Consider the following 5,658-nt stretch of genomic DNA (forward strand, 5'->3'; position numbering starts at 1 on the left):
GTGTGTGTGTGTGTGTGTGTGTGTCGTACACTCAAGACTGTTTACTGTAATATATATACTAACACTGTAAAAAGTAGAGTGATACTGTAAATATATAGAATTCTACTTGTAAGTCGGCAGTAAACAGCCGTGAGCAGTTTATCACAGAGAATTTTATTTAAACAGGATTTATTGTTTTGGTTTTTACTGGAGGACAGTAAGTTGTTTTTATTTTTTTATTTTTCGGCAACCCGGAGAGGACGAAGTGATGTCACCACAGCCTCAGTGACATCGCCGCCCCCCCCTCCTTCCTAAACTGCATGACATGTCAGAGGACGGTAGAAGGCTCTGATTGGCTCAGCCAAGGGTTAACAATTCTTCATGAGACTCTGGCTGTGTCTCAAACCACACACTTCTGTCAGTATACTGCTAATGTGCACCGACCACTTCCTGCCGTAGTGCCCACTTTCGATGGTTAGTGTCGTCCCAAACGGACCACTTACGTTAAAACTCTTACCGGAAATGACGAGCGCTCGGCTCGCCCCGCCGCCTCTGAAAATCAGACAAAAATCTCTTAAACTGACCTTTTGTTGATCTGAGATGAAGACAGATTCAGCAACAGCACGGCCTATTTCTCGCTTAAAATGTTTTCAGAAACACGAGCCGCCCGTTATGCTCTGTTGTGAAATCCGGGAGAAGCCAGACCCACGTGACGCGTTCGTCCAATCAGCTGCCGGTCCACGTCCCTGGCCCCTCCCCTTTGCGCTGCGTAGTCAAGATGGTGCCCGTTTAGTGCGCGTTAGGGTCCATCGTTCTACACTGAACTTTTTGACCGTTTTTAGGGGGTCATCCTGGTACTTTCAGTGCTCTGACTTTTTCGTTGTCTCCGCTATATGCTTAAAACTAAGTGTTTGAAGTGTGACAGTAGGCGGTTTGAGACACATCGTCTGAATCTCTCTAGAATTTTCTGATTCGGCCTGCAGTTGACTTACGGTCTGCCGACACTTAGCCGACTGTAGGCCGGAAAATCTGCTGACAATATGCCGACATTTAGCCGACTGTAGGCCAGAAAATCTGCTGACAATATGCCGACACTGTAGGCCAGAAAATCTGCTGACAATATGCCGACATTTAGCCGACTGTAGGCCAGAAAATCTGCTGACAATATGCCGACACTTAGCCGACTGTAGGCCAGAAAATCTGCTGACAATATGCCGACATTTAGCCGACTGTAGGCCAGAAAATCTGCTGATAATATGCCGACACTTAGCCGACTGTAGGCCAGAAAATCTGCTGATAATATGCCGACATTTAGCCGACTGTAGGCCAGAAAATCTGCTGACAATATGCCGACATTTAGCCGACTGTAGGCCAGAAAATCTGCTGACAATATGCCGACACTTAGCCGACTGTAGGCCAGAAAATCTGCTGACAATATGCCGACATTTAACCGACTGTAGGCCAGAAAATCTGCTGACAATATGCCGACACTTAGCCGACTGTAGGCCAGAAAATCTGCTGACAATATGCCGACACTTAGCCGACTGTAGGCCAGAAAATCTGCTGACAATATGCCGACACTTAGCCGACTGTAGGCCAGAAAATCTGCTGACAATATGCCGACACTTAGCCGACTGTAGGCCAGAAAATCTGCTGACAATATGCCGACACTACACAGTCTGTCGGTCTAGAGTCTGCCAACAATCTGCTGACAGTAGGTAGACAAACTGCTGAAATTAGGCCGCCAGTCTGCCGACACTTGGCTGACTGTCGAACCTCGGCCATGTGTCAGTCGACAGTCAGCTGACAACCAGCCAACATAGAGAATTCTGAACAGATTGAGAACTTCATGAAGAGTCCTGGTGTCAGTGGGCGGAGCTTATCTGAAACATCTAGGGGCGGGGCTTATATTATACAGGGGGCGTGGCTTATATGATGCAGGGGTGGAGCTTTGCCTGCAGTTTGTCACTTTCTGATAGTTTGTCTTGAGATTCTCGTCCCTTCAGACAAAGTGATTTCTTTGGATTTCTTTTTTTAGGATTTGTTTTCAGGTTTAGGAGCCTTACTATTTTTTAAACATTTTGTTTGATGGTGTTGTTGATGTGAATTTATATTTTTAGCTGTGAAGAAATATTAGCAATAGAGAAATATTGATCATAAGACAATAATGATTGATCAGTGTGAATAACAAGTCTTTAAGCTGCTGTAAAAATGACACATGTACAACTCTGTGACCGGTTAGAAATCTACAGCACGCACACAAACAATGCACTTCCTCCGTGTTTAAGTGATTACAAGTGGATTAATTTGTTGCTGATCGGCAGAGCTCTTTAATGTCAAACTGAAAATACTAAATAATTGATTCCAGAAGTGTTTTTTAGCCCCAAATGTGTGTCCAGTTTAAATAACCAATCAGAGAGAGCAAGAATACAAAAGGGAAATGTAACAGCGTGAAAATCTCTGCAATCAATTATTTAGTGTTTAAAATATATTTAAGTAATGTGTGACTTTTAAAATATGTTTCTGTTGCACAGCTTGAGTCCATCCGCTGACACTCAAAGGGACTTCTCCTCTTTTAAGGCTGTAAATCAGAGAATACTTTTCTGTGAGTTTAACGCGGTTGTGGCTAGAAGGGATACAGCTACGGCCGGAAGTTACCCGAAATATAATATAATGTAATAATTTAATAGTAATACTTTCACCCAGAAAACTAGGGTTGGGTACCGAACTCAGTGACAGAGAGTCAGATAGTGTTGTAGCGCAAAATGAACCTAGGGGTTAATAATGTTTGTGTACCGAGTTGACCGTTCTCTGGGATGTGTTTTCATGCTAATCAAATGCGTCTCTAGCTTGAAACAACCTAGCGCAAATTGGTGATTAGCTGCTAACGCTAGTCGTTGGGTCAGAGGGAAAATCTCTATTTCTACACCACTAACAAGGCTCAAAATATCACCACACTTCCACGGTAGCATAATGAGGGTCCCTGCATGTAAACAGAAGCCCTGAGAACTTCGTAAGTGTACAGACAGTTTATTAAAAAGATAGATTATAAAGGCCGAAGCGTTTGTCGGTACACGATCCGTTCTGCCTGCGCGATCCGTTCTGCAAATGCGCAAAATGTTCTGCGCATGCGCTGCTGTACGAGGATTCACAACACTGCGTGATCTGTTCCACGCTTCCGGTCGACAGCCTCCACAGGCAAGCTAACGTTAGTTTAGCTAACCGCTAATTTGGCTAACCGCTAGCTGAGACAGCATGTAATAACTTTAAAAAACCCTCAAAAGAAAACGTAAAAATAAACGTTAACATACAGTACAGGCCAAAAGTTTGGACACACCTTCTCATTCAATGTGTTTCCTTTTTATTTTCATGACTATTTACATTGTAGATTATCACTGAAGGCATAAAAACTATGAATGAACACATATGGAATTATGTACTTAACAAAAAAGTGTGAAATAACTGAAAACATGTCTTATATTTTAGATTCTTCAAAGTAGCCACCCTTTGCTTTTTTTGATAACTCTGCAAACCCTTGGTGTTCTCTCAATGAGCTTCATGAGGTAGTCACCTGAAATGGTTTTACCTTCACAGGTGTGCTTTGTCAGGGTTAATTAGTGGAATTATTTCTCTTATTAATAAAAAAGCAAAGGGTGGCTACTTTGAAGAATCTAAAATATAAGACATGTTTTCAGTTATTTCACACTTTTTTGTTAAGTACATAATTCCATATGTGTTCATTCATAGTTTTGATGCCTTCAGTGAGAATCTACAATTTAAATAGTCATGAAAATAAAAAGGAAACACATTGAATGAGAAGGTGTGTCCACACTTTTTGCCTGTACTGTATAAAACAGCTGTAAAATTAGTTCTACTTTACTACTTGTGCTCATTTAAAATACAATCACTCAATACTTGTCTTTATTGTTATTACTGTAAAGTCTTAATGTAACTATAGCCTGCCCCTCCCATTAAGTTTGACTTAACGTCATTTTAGACTGAATCTAGCTGTCAGCTAGCGGTTAGCCGAATTAGCTGTTAGCTAAACTAACGTTAGCTTCCTGGTGGAGGCTAGCCATAGGCTAGCGTGGAACAGATCGTGCAGGTCGTAAACAGTAATATCTTGCGCATGTGCAGAACGGATCGTGTACCGACTGAGTTCACGTATATGGGAAAACAGTCATGACCAGTCGAACCACGAACACCGTGCAACCAGTAATCTAGCTCAAGCAGTGCGTTATTAACCCCATAGGTTCATTTTGTGCCGAAATTGTCCTTCAAGTCGTACTCAGTGGTGAGTGAAACCGAAGTTAAACGCCGTAGCTTTTTCCCTTTTAAAGCCACCGCCACGGAAACGTGTTGTTGAATGAAGTGATGTCACAGCGGGGGCGGAGTCAAAGTGAAGCTTCAAGTTAGCCACGTTAGCGCTGAGTTAATGCTGATGAATGTAACTACAAACTGTTGATGTGGGCGGTAGTTTACAGCAATAATGTGTACAGAGTTATTGATTATTACAGATTTAATCTGCAGTGTCGTGTTCCTCAGCTGCTGTTAAACTAGAGCTGGAAAGATTATTCAAGAAGTAGTCAACTGTTGAATTAATCACAGACTGTTTTGATAACCGATTTTAATAGGTTTGAGTCAAAATTTCTTTGATTCCAGCTTGTAAAATGTGAATATTGTTCTAGTTTCTTCTCTCCTCTGTGACCGTAAACTGAATATCTTTGAGTTGTGGACAAATCAAGACGTGAAGATGTCCTCTTGGGCTTTTTGGGAAACTCTGATCCACATTTTTTTTTACCATTTTTCTGACATTTTAGAGACCAAACAACTAATCCATTCATTCAGAAAATAATCTACAGATTAAACTAATTGTTACTTGCAGCCCTACCAGCTAACGCAGAAAAAGCCCGGCTCTGTTAAACCCTGTTTCATAGCACAATGGTTCCCAAACGTTTTCACGTCCAAGGACCCTAAACTGACACGAATTAAACCTCCAGTTTTATAAGATTTCGTCCCAGGGTCCCCCATCTGATTCAGGGTTCATACATTTTGAAAAAACCTGGAAAAGTTATGGAATTTGAAAAATGCAAATTCCATAACGGGCCTGGAAAGGTTTTGGAAAAATACAAATACCCAGAAAGTTTTGGAAAAGTCATGGAATTTTTAACACAGCATAATAATATGCGTTTAATTTATGAATCCCACTATGAACCACATACATTGAGGGTGAACTTTAACACAGATTTGTATTCTTATTGTATAATGTCGACTGACATTTTCAGGAATACATAGTCATGGAAATTTGCCAAAAAGTCATGGAATGGTATTGGGTTAAAATACATATGAACCCTGCTGATTGGCTCTTTGCTCTTTAAGATGTTTTATTACAAAAGCCACGACCGGAACAATCACACATTCTGGGCGCCCTGGGGTTCCCCCCACAAAAAGAATATTTTTTTACAGAGGGTGCGGTGCATGAATTTGAGAATTTAACCCATGTGTTGTCTTCCCAAATTCCCAAATTTTTGGGTCAAAATTCCAATTTAAAAAATTCTTTTGGTGCCGTTTTTGTCTAGACTCGGTAACCCCGGCCCGATCTGCCGGGGATTTGATTCCTCCCTGCAGCTCAGGCTGGAAACCTGTACGTTTATCTATCCTGCTTCCGTTACAATTTTT

Source organism: Perca flavescens, chromosome 7, assembly GCF_004354835.1.
Source record: "Perca flavescens isolate YP-PL-M2 chromosome 7, PFLA_1.0, whole genome shotgun sequence".
Taxonomy (NCBI): Eukaryota; Metazoa; Chordata; class Actinopteri; order Perciformes; family Percidae; genus Perca; species Perca flavescens.